This window comes from Anser cygnoides, chromosome 4 (assembly GCF_040182565.1).
Source record: "Anser cygnoides isolate HZ-2024a breed goose chromosome 4, Taihu_goose_T2T_genome, whole genome shotgun sequence".
In the NCBI taxonomy this organism is placed as follows: Eukaryota; Metazoa; Chordata; class Aves; order Anseriformes; family Anatidae; genus Anser; species Anser cygnoides.
The window spans coordinates 48,907,311-48,926,971 of NC_089876.1; the positions used below are offsets into that span (position 1 = coordinate 48,907,311).

At 35.4% G+C, this 19,661-nt stretch overlaps 1 long non-coding RNA gene across 1 annotated transcript in view; it reads left to right on the forward strand.

Moving 5' to 3' along the window:
• The window catches only part of LOC136790715 (uncharacterized), a 59,521-nt gene extending 41,860 nt beyond the window's left edge, over positions 1 to 17,661 (forward strand). Inside the window, exon 3 of the long non-coding RNA XR_010831138.1 lies at positions 17,399 to 17,661. This is a non-coding gene — a long non-coding RNA (uncharacterized lncRNA). The remainder of the gene's footprint in view (positions 1 to 17,398) is intronic.
• Positions 17,662 to 19,661: the final 2,000 nt, after the last annotated feature.

Here is a 19,661-nt window from a genome sequence, read left to right on the forward strand (position 1 = left end):
GATAGCGGAAATTTAAGTGCCCAGAAAATTAAGCAAAAAAATATCCATATATAATAATTTTGTCTCCCTTGTTTTTGTGGGACTAATACTCCGTCTACATTTAGTTTCTACAGAAAGATAAGTAAGCAAATAATAATAATAATAATAATAAATTATGGTGAGGACGCTGCAATTGTTATATAACAAAAAGCTCTGATCAGATGCTCTCTCCATGCAAAACATTATTTGGGCTTCCTGAGTGTTCTGTTTGCTTTCTCACTTTACTTTGAGTCTTCATCATGGACAGAAGTATAGTGAGTACTGACATATTAGCAGAGTCTGTCTATTTTACTTTTGCATTCATAAGTTAGCTGATGGCCAAGAAAGTGCATTTATGATTTTAATCCTATATGTATAGTATGGTACTATCTGTGCTAATCCTGCAGAGGTGAAGGTCACCAGATGATTTTGGATCTCCTCTTTTTGAAATTCCCTTCACATTTAACAGGTCTGTCTTCTAATATATATGTATTTTAATGTTTTGTCTTTCAAAAGACAAATGAAGAGATAAGTCTCACAGAGTACTCAACACATGATCACCACCTCTCCCAATCAAATTACAGAAGTTTGCATACAAGTGAACGAGAAGGAAATACAGCTCCGTTTAGTTCAGTTTTAGCATAGAGAAAAGAATACAGAAATTCTTGGCAGATAAAAAATGATGGCAAAGATACTTGCTCACTCATCTTTGTAGTCAGGGCTGCAGTACACAGGAAAAAGCACTTTGCCTTGTCTCATCTCCTAGGTGCACTCTCCAGGCTCTGGTGGGAGGATGCTGACATCCTGACTTTAGATACAAAACTGAAGCACTGGTCCTACAGTCAGTTTGACCTGTGTTATTTGGAGGATTTCAAAACCTATTTGGAGGATTTCTTGTTTTGTTTAACTTTTCTTAAATTTGTTATAGGGTGGAAGGAGAAATAGATGTTAAGTTGCTTCCCAGGCTTGTGTTATGAGAGGGTCCAGATATTTCCTATGCTAAATGAGACTGCCTCTGGATGTGGTAGATTGGACTTTATTTATGATATTTCCCGTAGTCAGATTTTTCTAATTGACAGCAGATCTAGTGTGTCCTGTAAATATTAACTCTAATTCAAAACTGGTTTAAGATGGCTTCAGGAAAGAAAATATATATATATATATATATATATTTAATGACATTAGCACAGATGGACAGGGAGTGTAAAATTATGTGGTTCTAGATATTTCATATACATAAAGTTATATACATATATTGAAAATTCAGTGTCTAGTGTCTCCTTTTACAGAAGTTAGGATTTTTTTATTTTTTATTTTTTTGTATTTTATTCTGTGTTTCAGACATAGTTATATAGGGCATAAGACCTAGGCTGCTGACTTTGAAGGACTGCTTGCATAAATGGTAGATTTGGCAAGGATCACAGCCTAATATTCTGTCTAACTGAGAAACTTTTAAGACCATCCTGTTTACAATTAGTAAGAAAAAGGTAGTGTACTAAAAAAAAATCTTACATTTATGTCTTCAGCCTTACATGCAGTTTTCTATACCCTGGCGTGAGTAAGAATCAACTTTTAACACAGCCACGTCAAAATAAGATGTTCAAGAAGACACTTCAGCCCTGTTGTCCTAGACTATTTGCCAGATTCTTTGTTTTAACACTTTTTATTCTTCTTTTGCTTTGCACTTGAAAAAGGAAAGACTGGCGACACTACAGCTGTGAAAAGCCTATCATTTCGCTTAAAGCACATAAAACGTTACACATTTAATTGTAAATTTTCATGAAAAGAAGAAAGGAAAAGAATGAATTCACATATCTTTTTATCAGGTGATCAAATAATTACTTTTTTTTTTTTAGTAAATTCTTTTTGAAAATGTCTAGACTCCCTTTCAATATATTAAATCTTCTCTGTGGGTTTACTTACTGTATGCATGCAAATCCTGCTTAATGTGGCAGTAATCATATTAATAAATTATCCTGTTTCCTCAAGTCATATGAGCTATTAGTATAAATGTCTAAACCTAAGATTTAATTTATGACTTCGGAAAAAACATCTGTAGCACATGCATGATACTGTGCTTTGTAGAATCAAGTTAATTAGGAAAAAATGAGTAACGTGTAATTAACTTCTAGCAAACTGTAATTCCATACACTTGGATACTTGCTTTTTGTATCATAATACTGGAAAGAAAACATGGATGTTCACCCTTATGTATTTTGTTTGTACATTGTAATGAAAACTTTAAAAAGTTAATCCTAGTCATAGTCATATTATAGGAAATAAGGAACAAACCAAAACATACTCATGTTTCAACACTCTTTTTAAAGCCTGAGGGTTACAACAGCTTAAGGTAGTTTTCCCATAAACATTGTTAATACCCAGCCCCAAAAGGATTTAATTTAACATCATACGCTAGAACCATATTTGGCTCAGTTATGTTCCATTCCTCAAGATGCCATCCCGGAGGGAACTGCTTTTTCAAAGTAGCCAGTTACGTCAACAAGGAAACTTCAAAGGAACAAAGTTGTAGTTACAGCAAAACTGTAGAAGCAATGTTATTTTAAAATGCTGCTGTTTACAAGCATACAACAAAAGTGTGAGGAAATCTACCCATCTCTGCAGTGCTAGAGTTGAGTAGAGTATAGGTTTTGCTTTCCACATTTTCTCAGTTCATTTTACTTCTCATTTTCCTTCTACTTTACTGGAATCTGGGCTATTGGAGCTCTCAGTGCTCTGAGAGCTTGCTGTGAACACAGAACGGTACAGCAGACTAATTGCACCATCTCCTGTACCCATCAGTGGTAAAGAGGGTAGCTAAATGCCACTTGACCACATCAGCACTTCAGAGGGAAGTGGAATTTTCCATGGATGAGAAATGGAATCAAGTACAAGCATATTAGATCTTTTTTCCTCTATTGGTTTTTCTGAAGGATCATTTGGGTCCTTTGGGTCCAAGTCCAATTGACTTTATCTGTGCCGTGTTTAGGAGGTGTGATTGCTCATCAATTTTAGTTAAACTACAGCAGCATGGGATGTCACCTATTCTTCAAAAGCTCATTCATCTCCCTGGATGCCTGTGCAGGCAGCTGTCTAAAATGCTGACCCTCTGTTTCAAAGCTGAGCTCTTTAGATTAAAGTTGGCTTAGGTGTGTTAATTACATACCCATCTGCAAATATGCAGTTCGCTGAGGAAGAGCAGGGAAGGAGAAAGCAGGACCCTTCATTAAGCAAGGGGCAGAAATGGCCTCGGGTTGTGCTACAGGAGATTTAATTTGGATATCAGGAATAATTTCTTATATCACTGTCTTATATTATATTTGGAGGTCTCCAAAAGCAGTATGAAGGCACTGCCTCCTGGTTTCATTTACACTTAGTCTAGCCAACATATGTATTGACTCACATCAAATATATCATCATTTGCACACATGCAAGTTAAAGTAAACCAAAGCCCTCTATTTCTAGTGTTAATTGACGTTACTGGGTGACAGTGAAAAAGGGTGGGTGAAATAAAACCTCTTAACTACTTGAAAATGCCAGAGTATGCAGTGATGTGGGATGATTTGGTTATGTTTTGCTGCCCAAAAGGTTATAGCTAAACATGGAAATTATTCTGGGCAGTTATCAGACTCTGTTGTGATGGTACTTCTCTGAAGAAAAATGAAACAGATTACACTCTTCTAAAACAACCTCTTAAAAATATGAAACTTACAAGACTGACTATTAATAACCCTGGATATATATTTTTGAAATGAATCTTTATGCACAGCTAAAAGGATATTGGTTACCCTTTCTGCCATATGTTTATACATTCTTGATCCACATCCATCTGGCTCAGAAATCTGTCAGAGTGAGTTGAAAAGGGATTCAAACTATCTTAGAAGCTAAAAGAAAATTTGTACTCTGGCTTATGTAGGTTATGGGAAAAATGCCTTTTTAAAAATTGAGTATAGTATTTGATATTAAGTAGATTACGCATTTACAGAAATTTTCATTAAACAACTTTCTTGCATCCTTAAGGGGAACATATGTATTTATACATATGTATGTATATATATATATATATAATTAAATAAATCTATTAGAAGGGTTTATCAGTTGGAATTTATACCAAGAGGTGGTGATAAAGTGTCAGCATTTGCTATTTGCTGCCAAATGTGCAACTACCAGAGCTACGTTCAGGTGCTAAATGGTAATCACTACAGCTGCCTGAAAGGTTCAAAAATGTGCATATTCTAGGTAGTGTTAAAGATTATTGGAAGGATTCCTCTCCAGCATTTTCAATAGCATTTTTATTTTTCAAATGGTTTTAAAATGAAATGCTTAAAAACCAAAATACTGGAGAGGTCTTATGTTATAGAGCTTGCAAATCTTGTTTCAGCACTAGTGAATCCAAAGTAAATGACATGAAGTGGTTTTAATACATATAATTTTTATTAATTGTGTTAAGAATTTTTTTTCCTACAACAGTACATTTTTTGTTTCTTCTTCAGTTACACTTAATTTCTACATCAGTAGAAACTTAATAGTAAGTTGAAGTGATTAACTAGCTATATTATTTAAATCATGGTTTGAAAAGTGAATAACAGGATCTCTGAAAGTGTCCCTGGCCATCTCCCAGGCCAGCGTAGCCTTGTTTTTATTTTTAATTAATATACACAAATATTATTTCATACTGAGTTTTAAATATTCTTTTTTTCTTCTTCTTAGCAGAGGAGTATCAGGATGTCAAGTTGCACATGGTCATGATTTTTTCATTTGTCCATTAAATTGAAAATAGAATCAGATAATTTATATATGCTCTCATATTTTAATATATTCTAGTATTAAATCTTTTCCTCTGTTGGAGTTATAAAGAACACTTTTTGCGGTCACTTCAAGCGTGTCAGAAATTCATAGAGAAAGAGGTAATACATTAATTTTGCATTTTATTTTTATATTTACCAGTCTTCACAAAGAGTAGTTATAGCACTAAGTATATTAAGATTACATGGGTGAAATGTGCTTATAGGATCCAAATCACACCTGGCATTCACTGCGAAAATATTACAAGTAATTACTGGATGAAATCAATGTGAGACAGGCATTATTAAAAATAATAAAATTTAAACAAAATTTTAGTTCTCCACAAAGTCTGAGAGCTAGAATGTAATATTGTCTGTTTAGTGGCATAATGGTTCCAGCCTGAAAAAAAGAAATTCAGATGTCTGTTCTGCTAGCGCACTACATATTAACTTACAGGATGGCCAGACCATAGGACAGTAGCAATTGTAGGTCTTTTTTTTTTCCCCAGGGACTGCCTGCTTCTGGTGTCTGTCATGGTCAGACTTCAAATTCCAGTCAGTAAGACAGTGAGGCTACATTCCCTTCTGAGTTAACAAACAACTAAAAACTATGTGATGCCTCTGTTCTTCTGAGAAACCAAAATACCCTCAGAATTCCTTTGTGAATTTTAAAACCAGTGTTATGAGCATATGGCCAGCTTCAGACCAGCAATGACAAAACCTCACTAGTAAGTTGCAAGTGTCACCATTTGCATTATTCTATCACTCTGAAATGCTTTCAATTGTATTTGTTGTGAACGCAGTCTATTGTGGAAAGACGTGTGAAGGGTATATAATTATAAGGATCTCTGCCATTGATATGCAACTCAGAATTCAGTCTCCTCAATTAAATATGGATAATTAAAATGCTCTCTATTAGCATCCTGTAATTATGAGTCTTAGCAATTCCATCATTATCAACTCCTTCGTCTACATATTAGTACCCTTCTGGTGAGAACTTTGTATCTAGAGTCTTCACTAAGCAGCAGAATTTTGTTTTATTTATTTATTTGTTTTTAAAAAGGGAAAAAAAAAGTTAATAATCTTTCAGACATACCTTCTGTCTCAATTTCAGCAACTGTATCACATGTAAGAAAACATGGGTTTTGATCTGAACTTAATATATTTAGTGAGTTTTAAGTCATGTTACATATGATTTAATAGATTCCCATTTTAATAAATCACCATCCATCTTTACATGTGCATTTTCAGTAGTACAAGAGGATTCTTATACTGATAAGAGGCTGGTTTTTACTGTTATATTGTACAATTTAAAAATACTAACTATATTGTGTCTAGTTCTATCCATATAAATATTATACTGCAGTCAATGTAAATGTTTGGAATAACCTAGAAATAATACAGCTTTTTTTTTTTTTTTTTTTTCCACTTAGAAAATTGATATTTAGGGTTTGATTAATTTTGCATGACTGTTTGGTGTATAGACAATCTTAATTCTGGAATCTGAGAATTTCTCAGCTGAGGTTACTTTCTTATCTGATTTCAAGAGTTCATGTCCTCTTGTGGAGCGTGATGGGTTACTGATCAAGGTCTTCTGACCTGGGAAATATAGCATTGCCTGTATATAAAGTTACATGGCTCATCTGCCTAATGTTCCATTGAAAGTGGTGAGCAACAATCCTAGCTTCAAACTCTTATTTTCTGGATTTAAACAAGAGACTGCAGTGAAGAGGGCACGGCCTTATTAACTGTATTTGTCTTCAGGGAATCAAACAACAGTTGCCTTGTTTCCTTCTGCTTACACTGTGCATTCCCAAGGGTTTACTTGGGTAGTGCTCTAATGTCATATCTATTCTCTATTAGTAATAAAGTGTCACACCTGCTATGCCAAAAGTGAGACCCTGAAGAAGTCTTTCTCCCCAGTATCTTATTATCCAGGGTAACCCCACATTCAGCTGTGATGGCTCAAGTCTGGAAGCAAATGAGTCCCTCGCTGTCCTGCACAGCATAGCCCACATCGTGACATCCTCATGCCACCTTCAACTTTGATCAGGTTGCACCTGCTTCCAAGTTGTAGCATTTTCCAGGATATCTTAGATGGTAGCCCACTGATAATATGTCAGACACTACATAAATTCTCAAATTTCCAGTACAAAGATAATGTATTGACATAGGACTCAGAAATTGCTCTTGAAGTCAGTGAGAGAAAACAAAATGGAGATCCTTTAGGGCTGGTATCAGCAGAGATCTTTCTCAGAGGAAATGTCAGGTCATATCCATAATTAACAATTGTACCATGTGAAAATTATGTAACATAATTGTACCACATACAAATTATTAGTGATCCCACCAGGGGATACTACAGAAGTACACCTAGAACTGCCAATGGTGGGGTGGGTTAAAGCTTACTGGGATTCTTTCATTGGAGATGGCTGTAGTAGAGACTGTAGTAGAGACTGCCTTCCAGGGGCAGGGGACAGAGCACTTGGCACAAGACGCATGGCTATCCTCACCAGCATGCTGAGGCTTGTGCTTCTCATGCTGCCCACCCATTGTTCAGCCTCCGGTTTTCATCCTACCCAGCTCTGCAAGTAGCACTCCTTCCCGTCATGGCCTGCGCTTGTACTGAGTGACCCCGATGGATACAGAAGAAAAGTGGTAAGGGGTGTCCCTAGAGGAGGTCTGAAAAGAAGGTTATGTTGGGGGTAGACAGGTGAACAAACCATAAATCTTTAGGGGCCTTGCTAGGAGTACTGCGTATGCTTACGGGCTAACTTGTTTCACTGCTCAGCATTTTGGAAAGAGGGTCTTTAACACTGTACTTTAGTTGGATTTGGGATAGTGCAGCTTGTGACTGCTCTCAGAAGAGATCTAGCACAGTTTCTCTGTGCCACAGCTGTACTTTGGGTGTTCCTACCTTCACCTTTCTTGACAGCCGTGTGTGTGGATGTATATATATATACCCTTCAATTTTTCATAAGTCAAAATAAGAACTTGCTGTGAGAAAAGGGAGTTGGGGTCTGTTTTATAATAGGAAAGTTAGACGGTTACTTGACCTTTTCTGAAAGAGTTGTAAGGGAAAGGAAGAAGCTTCACATACAAAGATGCTATAATTTATAAATAGATTCAATGAGCTTGTACTTCTTTCTTTCAGTCTTTGTTTCTTTCTGTCACTCTTTTTCTTTCGATTTCTCTCTGAGGTTTTTTTTTTTTTGTTACTCTTATTCTTACTTTCCTCTCTAGATGGTGCATTTGAAGCAATTGCAAATGCTGAAATATGCTAAAAAGATGACTTGTTGAATTCTGGGGAATAGTAATAAACATTTCACTAAACTGTAGCTGGACATGTGATTGTATAAAGCTTTAGTGTCAGAAAACATACTTTTCAATAGTATCAAATTGTATAATTGTATATGGGTGCCACACTTTCCTAAGTATCTCAGAAAGCATTAATCAGCACAGCCTGAATAGGATTTATTTTATTATTTTTTTTTTGGCAGCACTGCTTTATCTGCTTTAATTTGCTCTGCACATGTTTCTATGACAACTAACAGAAAATAAAGTCTTAACCAAAATTCAGTAAAAGCAAGATGAAACAACCTGCTTTGATTCATGCTGCTCTGATAAATGTGAGTTTGGCAATCAGCTGTGAATCACAGATATTTTCTGGAACAGACAGAACTTCTGTTTGCATATATTTATTCTCTCAGCTTAAGGAAACAAAAGGAGGTGGTTTATCTAAATTATTTTTTTCTCTTACTCCACAAAAGAGTCTTGTTTGAAAGACTTCACATATACAGATTTTTTTCCTTTTAATGCAAATGGTCTTTGTCTTGGCTTTTAATTCTTTCCTGCTATTTCTATTTTCTTAAAGATTATTTCAAAGATATTTTCAAAAATGTCTTAGCTGAAAAGATGAGACAAAAATTATATAGTTTTGTGCCATGATGTTTTATTTCCTCGAAGGGATATATATTGTGTTTGCCTGTGATTGCTCACCTTTCTCCCAAATGGTAGATAGACACTATCTGGAAACAATGGTGACACTTCTGACTGGGAGCATCAGGTCTCACAACTCATCAGTAGGCCCTGATTGCCTATACGGTGCCTTCAGACAAGCTAATAATACACATGAATCATTGCAGTATTTCATGTTTGATTCTCTGTGATTTTTCTCTCTTTATCAAGTTTATAAGTACATCCTTTGTAAAATAGATGTCTTAATAGATTTGCTTTTGAGAAATATTTTCATGTTTAAAAAATGTGGATTGCTACCTTCTCAAATACAGTTATTAAAATCTACTGAACACATATTTTGGAAGGTAATTTTCTTTCCTCACATAAATATAACTACAAATGGCTTGCTCTGAAAATGAAATATTGCATATTTGTCATCCTCGTTATGCTTGTTAGTTCTGACTTCTTCATCTAAATCATGTGGTACTCCTTCTGCTCTTTAGTTACCTGATGATGGCAAAAACTAGCTTTAAGTAGGCAGCATGACTTTAGATCTTTAAGAAAAGAAATGGAGACGATCATGGAATTTCTTGTACTGTTTCTCATTTTTTGACCACACAAGTATTAAAATTAAGCTATTACATAATTTGTGAGCACGGGGATTTGCATGTATGGCTATGTTTTTGTAGAGTCTGAGGTCACATTATTTTCTAGCTTATTGAGTCATGTGTGAAGACATAGCGTCTTCCTCCACTGATTTACTTTTATGTGCAAGTACCTCTTAGCTGCACCTGCCTTACTCATGTGTAGACATATATCTGGGACAAAGAATTTGCTTCCAAATGTAAGAAGCAGTGCTTTCTGTAGAGATAGTAGTGCTCAGTGCAGGAGGAGACAAAGTTCCCAAGTTGTTCTTCAACATTTAGAAATTTGTATCCTAGAAGTAGGTCTTGACTTGCATTTTGTTTTCAGAAATTAAACACAGGAGGGCCAAGGCCAAAGTGAATTCATTTTAAGTTCAGTAAATAATTATTCTATGAGGTTGTTCACTGAGCTCCACAAATGAATTTGGCAGAGTTGAAATGGGCTTGGAAAATATTTCTCAAGAGCATATTTCTGCCATGCTTTCTTGTGCCAAATGTAACTTTTCAGAATAGTTCAATTTAATCCATGTGACAAGTCAGAAAATGTAGTTTAAGGGTAGCAAAAAGTAGTTGCAGACCTACATTTGCCCTATGTTTGAAGGGCAAAGGGCTGCTATTGCTTAAACCTGAAAGATGCTGAGCGTACTTGCCTAATGCAGCAAGGTTGGCATTCGCTTTGAGCATGTAGGCAGTCTGACTCTGGTGGGATTTCTCCAGTGTTCCCTCAATGGATCACAGTGCTACGCTTGGCTCCACTGTAAGACCAAGTCAATTTAGCCATGACTGGTTATTAGTTCTGGGTGATGAGAACAGGCCTTTGGCTGTGTGCTGGATGTACTAAGGGGATGTTGCTGGGTGCAGACTGAGTTGCAGTCCCTGTACCCTGTGCACTGCTTGTTTCAGTTCTCACTCACCAAAGTAAAATAAATTGGAAGATACTAAAGACTATAAATCCCTCTTCCCAGTCCATACAACTTAATGCCTCTTAGGGCAATATGACTATCCGATGTCTTTTAAAGTGCATTATGCATTATCTGCAGAATTGAGCTGGGCCTAATTAGAAGGTCAGAAGGTTTTTTTTTTTTTTTTTCTTTGTTGAAGGCACTTGGATGGCAACCAAAGTATCATAACCCTTTGCTGCTTTTGAATCGTCCTGGAATTTTATTTATAGTCACCCTTGGAGTGTTTAATTGTTCATTTAAATTCAGAGTATAAAACCCCACAATTAAATGATTATTTTGGAAAATAAGTCTCTATGACTGTTTATAAAATTGGGTTTCAATTGCATATTCTTTTGCGCTTCGATAGCACTTTAGATTTTTTTAAAGTAAAACAGATACAAGAGAGATACCAATATACTTAAATTTTAAGATGTATTTTGCTTTCGTTGGCAGCATCTATAGACAGATTATGGACCAACAAGAGGTTAGGCAAGACATACCCGACAGTCATATTTCATTGCTACTTCTGCTAGTCCTAGATTGTAAGTTTTCATTAACAGTTTTCCTATTAGTAAAAGCAGAATTTGAAAGGGGAAGAAAAAAAAGAGAAGAAAAAATAGGAAATAATAAAAAAAAAGGCACTGGTACTGACTCTCCTTCATAACACCCACAGGACCTGAATCGCAGACCACACAATTCCTACTCCTGCTTCACAGCTCAAACCCGAAGGGAAACTGCCTACACTTCCGTAGTTGAAACTAGACAGGGAGTAATCTATGGCACATCCGCGGAACGCCTATTAGTTCTTGTTACTTCTACTGCAGCGAGTGTTCTTAAAACAGCCCATCGCATTCAGCCCCAGCATTTGTGTGCTTGGATTTTAGCTTGAGCAGCATGCTGTGTCTCAGAGCATCTTGTTTTGATTAGGTGTTTTGCTGTGCTTAAAGGAAAAGGCAACAGCCAAGACAGCATCTTGTCTTGTCGTTTAAACTGTGGTTAAGAGTCAGGCGATGTGTAATCACACTCTACTTATGGTGATTGCTTTGGCTTTAACGTGATTTATTGAAGATACAAATTGCACCTTCTACATGATTATGGTACAGTTGTGGGGTTTTTATTGCAAATAGCAAGGCTGGTTATATACTACTCTTACCCTGTCATTGCTGTGATTCCTGGGATGTATTTCATTAAGAACAAATAAATTGTACTCCTAAGAAAAAGCCAAAACTTAACATGTTTTATATATGAAAATAACAGACTGAGATAAGCAACTGTCTTGGCCCTCTCTGCAGGTGTTAGGAAGCAGGATTTCAGCCACAATCTAGTCCATAGGGAGGGATAGAAATAGGAAGGAAGCTGAAAGCAATCTAACAGACAACTTGTCTTTCACAAGGTTTTCCATGAAGTATGAGAAGTTTCCCCTAAACCAGAACTAGTTTGTCTACTTATATCTGATCCAAAAAAAAAAATGGGATTTTTTTTATTTTATTTTTTAGTGGTTTGGACTGTCGCCCTCTAATGACTTATTTGTGTAAAATAAATTTAGATTTGGAAAATCATGAGTTGAAATATCAGAAGGGAATGGTAGGGAATGAAACATGCATGGCCTAGAAAGACAAAGGATTGGAAAAAAAAGACATTCTGAATGGAGTGAATTCTGTGAAGGTTTAAGGCTTAGTTGCAATTTTTCTTTAATGCCATTAAAAGGCCAAATGATTCTGGCCTCTTTTTATTTTTTTTTCCCCTGCCATAAGGCAAAGTTGGCAAAGTGACATGCAAGATATGTTATATGTGCAAAACAGTATTTAGAATTTCCTGCGCTGCAGCAACATATGGACCTTTATTTGGAAAAAGAGGTAGAGACCAGCACTGATATTCTCTACAATTGTTAAAGTTATGATAGCTAAAAATACAAGCAGTTGCTATAGCAACTGGAATTCGAAGGCTCAGATATTGCTGCTTCTTTTATCCCCTTTCAAAGATTTATCCCAAAAAAACATTTCTTGCCCATAAGTAACAATCCTTAGCTGTCATATTAGCTGTTTTACATAATTTGTCTCCTGTCTGCTTATTTATGAATTACTTTAGCAAGAAAGCGCAAGAGAATATATTTAGTAAACTGTAAGTATATACTTCATATATGTTGATGATATACATTAGGGTTAAGGGCTAACTAATTCCAACTATCCAAAAAATTTAAGCACCGTAACAGGTATATACAAATGGCTTAATGCTGTTATAATATATTTAAAAATGTTTGAATATTAAAGTCATGATATAGAATAAGTGTAAATGCATGTTATAATGATGAAATTCTAATATTTTTAATCCAAAATATATTTTCTGATTTCTACATCTGGACATTTTTTTTTTGTATTTTTTATTTTTTTTGAGCTCCATAGATTCATCCAAATTACTTCTTTGACACTCTTCAGCAGCAAAATCTGATCTTTTGGTTTATGTCTGCCTTTTTCTAACTCTGTTCCGGGGTTGCTGTTGTTTTTGTTTGTTTGCTTGTTTGTTTTCATTTCTCTCTTATGGCTTGGCAATATTTTATTAGTATCTTTGGCAGTTTCATTCTGTGTTGTTTTTTTTTTTTTTCCTGAGCTATGCTGTGGTATAGTAAACTAAACAAAATCTCACTGAAGGGCAAAGCCATCTTAATCAATTAATAGCTTTGATTTCTGTAGTATACCTGCATATCTGTTATGTCAATTTGTAGAAAAACAATGCTCACTAAAATATTTCAAAATTTCCTATTAATCACTTTTCCCTCTGCCCCCTGTTTCACACTAGTAGTGTCTGCATGCAGTTTCAATCAACTTTATCAGATGATTGGTGGTAGTAGAACTTCATAGCTTGAGGCAGGCTCTAGAGACATAAAGTCTTGGAAGGGCCAGTGACTAAATGAGAAGATGAGTAGTCCTAACAAAACAAAACACTCTCCTGCATGGAAGGTACTGTTCAGTCTTTTGATGCAAGATCACATTTTAGGATGTGAATCCTAACAAGGATATTGTGAGTCCAGGTAACAGAGTTAGAGGTGTCAGAATAGTTTTCAGAAATGTTTCCACAGATTTGGATAAGCTAATGAATTGAGTTATTTTTGTAGCTAATTTATTGACAACCACCCAGTTTATTTCATCCTAGGAGGATTAACCATAAAACTAAGAATTTGAAAAATGTCAATCACTTTCAAACTTGGACAGAATTCCTGGTATATTTTTTTTTTTTAAATACACAATCTTTCAATTTGTTTCTATGTACAAAAGAAAATAATGAATATGGTGTTTAAGCTTTAAGGGGATTAAGCTCATCTCATACATGTATAAGAAAAAATCAAGCCCTTTGTCTATATAAAATTCAGAAATATTCTGCGTGCCTTCTGCTTACATCCAGGTTACTTGGTACATCAGAGTGACATTCTCCCAAGAGCTTAGGACTGACCTAATGCTGCTCTTAATGAAGTCAGAGATACTCTTACCACTGAAAGATTTAGGAGTAGGTATTATTGAATACTAAGCACTTGAGAAGCCATCACAAACACCTGTTTCTGATTTTTGAGTACACATTAAAATGAAGGTGTGATTGGTAGTAAGAGTAAGCTTATCAAGGCTGCTAATGTGGATTCTGCCACGTGTCATTCATTCTGCTCTCTTGGTTGAAGCAGCAGTGAGCACCACAGAGAAGCAAGCAGGCAGTGCTGGTACACATTGCCTTACTGCAATCACTCCTGCATTGCAGCCAGCACTGCTATGTCTTCCCTCTTACTGTTTCCTAGGCCAAATACTATCAGTTAAATTCCTGTGTTAAAACTAATAAGTTCTTCTCTGTAGTACAGGAACATCATGATTTTGCTGGGTAGACATAAATTACTGCTAAAAGTATTTTAAGATTACTTTGGGTATAATAAAGAGGAGAAAGCAGCAAGAATAAAGACTTTCAATATCTTCATTCACTGCTGGCTATTTATATAAGTTGAAAGTAAGCATGACACATTGGAATGGTGCATACAATGTGCTCTGGTTTTAGGACTGGCACAAAAAAAGATATGAAATATTTTAATTATTTTTTTTCTCTTATCCTTGAAATAAAATACTTATTAGAGCTAAAGGTATGTGGGGACTTTATTCTATCAGTGAGTAGGAGTGTATTCAGTTTATGTTGTTTTAACCTACTCATCTACATGGGTAATTATCTGCAAACTTTAATCTTTATTCTTGTCCTTTGTATTTTGTGACTGATCAATACTGTAGTGCTTGCTTACCAATAGTCATTAGCATATTATTCACCTTTCTTTATGAAAAGCTTAACTGCAATGGAACAAATCCCAACCAGGCTCAGAATTTAAACCACCTTTCCTCAAGCAAAAAATCTCTTATAACTTTAAAAGGAATTTCATAAATTACTATTTTGTTAACAATCAAGAACTAATGGAAACATTTTTTATCCCTTAAAATGAAGTGAATATGGTGAATATGTAATTTACTAACTGTGGATCTAATTGGATGCAATAATTTTTTTAATGCTTTCTAACAGATTTGTGTATCATCTGGTAAGTATTTTGGATTAGCTGATCACGTGGTTTAGAATTGTGTTCAGACATTGAGTCCGAATCCCTCCACTGTTGTGGAAGGAGATTTGGAGTTTAGCCTAGCGAAAGCCAGGGGAGACTTGCATTTCAGCTTCACCAAAGCCAGAGGAGACTTAATCTTCAGCTTCCCTCTCAACTATTTCTACAAGATTTTGCCCCAAGATAACAGTGATCTAATGGAGATTTCAGACACTAAGTCTGAAAAGTTCCTCTTGTAAAACAAATAGATGCATAGAAGCCTAAAAAATACTTCAGGAAGAAATTCCAAAACATTAAGTCATTGGTGAAATATCTATAATCTCTTTTCTCCAGATAATTTCTATCAACAAATGCAATGCCTTAGCATTCAATACAATGTATTATTTCCCTTTCTCAAAATGATCATTCTCATTGTCATGGTTTTGACTGAGACAAAGTTAATTTTCTTCATAGAGGCTTACACAACGCTGCGTTTTGGTTTTGTTGAAAATAGTGGTGACAGCACGCAGATGTTTAAGCTGTTGCAGAGCAACACTCGCACAGAGGTGAGGCCTTCCCAACTCCTTGCGCTGCCCTGCCAGCGAGGGGCTGGGAGTGCCCCAGGAGCTGGAGGGGACCCAGCTAGGACAGCTGGCCCAGGCTGCCCAAAGGGATGTCCCACACTGCCCGGCCTCACGCTCAGCGGTGACAGCCGGGGCTGAGGAGGAGGAAGGGGAACGTTGAGAGTGATGCCATTTGTCTCCCCGATAAACCACTGAGCGTGAGGAGCCCCACTGGCATGGAGCAGCTGGCACCTGTCTGCCGGTGGGAAGCAGCCAGTGGGGCCCGGTCAGGCTTTTCTTCGTGTAGCTTCTGTCTTCCCCACCGAGCTGTCCTTGCCCCAGCCCCTGAGCTCTCACGCTTTTACCTCCCTTTCTCTCCCCATCCCACCTGGGGAGGGTGGGCAAATGGCTGGGTGGTGCCTGCTGGGGCTACACCACAATACTCATGTATATCGATTTATTTTGGATTTAATATACATTATTGCACATATGAACTTAATTTTGTTTGAGGTTTAGTTTTCATGTTCCTGCTAGTACAAACCGAATAAAATGTTAAATGTTATCTGATGGAAGAATGAAGTGCCTTGTCTATTCTGAGTACCAGCCTGGTTGTCAAGGTAACAGAAGAGGAACCTATAAGCATGCAGAGCCTAATTTTCCTTTCTATTCCTGTGTTTTTAAGTTTAGTATTTGTTTAATACAACTTAAGAGCAGCACTCCATTTCAAATTTTCTATTAAGATAAGTCAAACCCCATACTTCCAGAATTGCAAATTAGATTTTCTCCATACTGCAAGGCGATACTGAAACTCAGAATCACAAATAGAAATTTATATATTTGTTTAAGGAAATAGTTAATGCCCTAAAAATGTGTTTTTTCATTATTCTAGGAATGTTTTAAAATCAGTCAAAATTCTGCAGATAGTGAGATAGTAAAGACAGGATCTAGAGCCACAAAATGAATGATGGTCATATCTTTAGGGCCATATATAACCCTCGGGACCTGGAATACTTCCTGCCTTTCCAGGACAATTATGCTGCTCCACAATTTCCACGAGATGAAATCTGGGAACAGGGCAGTGGGGGATGTTAATTAGATCTACAGTATGGACAGGATGATCACAGAAGCAGATCATACTGTCCTACTGTCTAAAAATTACTGTATTTAGTTTGCCACATCTTCCTGGTAGTCCAGTTATTGGTAGTCCCCTCAAGGACATGATGTGTTTCATCTCAATTCTTTTTACTACTTGAGCAGACTAGAAACCTAAATCATTCCTCTGTTAGCAGATTGCGCAAACATCAGCAACAACATTAAGGATGGATGCTTTCAGTCTGTAATGTTTTCTCTCTTCTGTTTCTGAATAAGTAACTTAAGATCTCCATTCTGAAAACTGCATTATCTGTTTTAAGATTTGTTGCATTCAGTGTCTTGGAAATCTGTGACAGACTAGGTCAAGGATTGCCTGGCATAGAATTAATAGGTTCCACAACTTCCAGAAAACGACGTAACCAATGATCCAGACTAAAAGTGTGGTAATTATTTTGAAAGAAAACAAAAAGAACAGTTCTAGTAATTAATATATGGTACAACATATTTTTGTATGAAATAAATAGAGATGAAAAGTATATATTTCTATTATGTGTTTTTTTATAATATATTTATCATTAACTTATTTCAATTTAAGGAAAGAAATCCCTTTTTTCAGTGTAAAACAAATACCTATTAAGCTATATTTTAGTCTGGTAACACATGAACTTTTTTTTTTTCCCCATTACCTCTTTCTCCACTGTGTTATTATATGTCTTTTTCCTAATTGACTCTCTGAGTCCCTTTAAGGCAAGTCCGTTCCCTCACTTTATTTTTTATTTATTAATTCAGGATAACTCAAAGTAATTGAGTCAAGCTTTTACCACTCATTAGTTTATTATTTCACTTGCAGTTTATTACTTTTTTGCTGTCTACCAAACACTGTTGAAAACACACACCTTTGGATCAATGTCTGTTGAAGACCAAGGGTATCTACTCCAAGGATGAGCTTCCTTACAGCCGAATGCAGCACTGAGCAACAGCTAGTCTTCAAAATGAGATTTTGCCATAGGAAACGTCTGTAATTATGCATTAACATATGTAAATTTGCAATTAAAATATTTTACCATATTTTAAGTTGAGATTCATCTGGAAATACCACCAATTTTATCTTTCGTTTACCTATAGTTTATTTGCACTACATTTTTTATGCCACTTTGAATATTGCTTATATGGACATACAACATTTTTCAAGAATTTTATGAAAGAAAATCCAAACCCTGTAATGCATACTTACACTTTTCTTCTCCTACTTACTTTCAAAGTACTAGACCTGTTGATTACCATCACTTTTGTAATTAGCGATGTTGGATAAGACTAATGATAAAGAGTGAATTAGTGCAGTCCCTAGCCAATGCTGGAAAGATTTAAGAGTCATTACCTGTCTAATAGAACTTAAAATCCCTAGTTTGAAAATCCCTAAATTGAGATACAGATATATTTTCTGCAATATAACTATTAAATCCCAAAACTATGACTGAGAGGAAAGTAAAATTTTATCTCGAGTCCTATGATGCCTCAATATATTACTAAAACAATCCCAAATCACCAAATTTTTAATAGATTTATTATCTGCCCCATAATTCAAAGGAAGGGACATTAAAGGGATCCATTTTTATGTCAGGAATTCTCGATTTTTTTTTTTTAGCATAAAATTTTGCAATTGTTAGTATACTATTTTTTTGTTATTCTTTTTTTTTTTTTCTTGTGGTAGTGAGTTGTAAGTTGGTTTTCTTATTTATTTGTTTTTATTTTTATTTTTTTTAATTTTATTTTTAGGGGGGGAGAGTTAGCACAAAGAAGAAAGCTTGAAGTATTTTCTAATTTTTGTCAAAATATATAGATGTTTTGTGCTAATCTAATTTTATTTACCACTTTTATTTGCTTGCTGTATATTTCTGTGAAGACATATTTTTCTCAGTATTAATTTAGTCAGGCAATCTCATTACTTGGCCTAGATGAATTCTTTCATAAACCAGCTTGCTTCAGTCATGAGGCTGAGAGAACGACATCAGGTACTGAACGAATTATTAGAATCTTTTTGCAGAGCTCTCTTTATGCCAGGCATATTTTTAGGATGCCTGTTTGGTGTTTAATAGATAGATAGCCTTTAAAACTATTTGACTCATGCTAGTCCAATTTACCATGTTATTTCATTCTATGCCAGTATGATACATGCATGTTACAAGGGGTACGTAATAAGAAGTTTGGGTGAATTAATCCATATTATGTCCTAGTATTTCATACATTTTAATTGTTAAAACTTGAAGCTTCAACAGAGAAGGAAATTTCAACTTTGGGTTTGGAAAAAAACAACCGTTTCCTAAGGTGTTCCTTGCTCATTTCTGCAGGACTTGCCTATTAGATTTGCTAAGTAGTTAATTATCTATTTCTTTTGATAATAACTGTTGGTAAAATGCTTTAAGATAAGTTAAACCACAGCTGTATGTTCCGTTTTTTATTTGTTTTTGGTTTTGTTGTTGTTTATATTAAGATACATAAAACTTGTAAAAACTATGTGGAATTATTAAGTTGAAGTGACAACTTCAGGAAAAGAACTATGAGTCTTTAGAATCTATGTTTATCTGTATTAAAAAAAATGATTGACAGAAATGTAGGTTGTCTAATTGTTTTTATAGCTTTCCATATCTGTGATATAATTTGTTTACCTGTAATCATTTAATCGGATAAGTAGGATGTAATATTACTGGTAGCTATGTAAAATATAGACATCAAACTGCTTGTATTTGCACTTGTTATTACCAAAATAACTGGAACTATGCCTGCAAATTGCAGATCAAATTGACAGTCCTTAATATATCGATAGCTAAGCCACAGTATTTGACATTTTTTACTGTACTTTATGACACCTCAATTTTAATGTAAGAAGATGGTCTTGTACATATCAACTTAAACTATAATTTTAGCAATGCCATTCAGTCACTTAAAGCCTGTAAGACTACTTTCAGCATCAATAGGCACATATGCACAGTATTTTAGATTTTATTGCACAAAATTAGGCATCAGGGGAATTTCATTTGATGAGATAACCTCTCTCCAAACTGACCAGTGATACAAAATATACTACATCAATACCCTACACCTTGAAAAATGTA